This window comes from Oryx dammah, unplaced genomic scaffold (genome assembly GCF_014754425.2).
Source record: "Oryx dammah isolate SB20612 unplaced genomic scaffold, SCBI_Odam_1.1 HiC_scaffold_7, whole genome shotgun sequence".
Classification (NCBI taxonomy): domain Eukaryota; kingdom Metazoa; phylum Chordata; class Mammalia; order Artiodactyla; family Bovidae; genus Oryx; species Oryx dammah.
In genome coordinates this window covers 40,571,782-40,572,072 of record NW_024070191.1, presented here as the reverse complement: position 1 = coordinate 40,572,072, position 291 = coordinate 40,571,782, and positions in this window count along the sequence as shown.

The following is a 291-nucleotide window of genomic DNA, read 5'->3' as shown; positions in this document are numbered from 1 at the left end:
GCCTAGACTCTTAGCAAAACCAGGCTTTTCTCTCTGCATACCTAGTTGTATACACAAGTCTTAGGTAATTTACATCATCTTCCGGCCAAAAGGGCCAATTAACATTTTACAGCCTTTTTTCTGATAAGGGTTTGTCAACCAGAAGACTTATTTGTGTTGATCTTCCCAAAGTCTGATGCCACTCTCAGAAAGCACTAAATAAAGTTACATTCTTACATAGCAAAGATACAGCAACTTATAACAAGTAAAAGGAGTACAGTGATATATAACAAAAAAAGTAATTAACTCAAA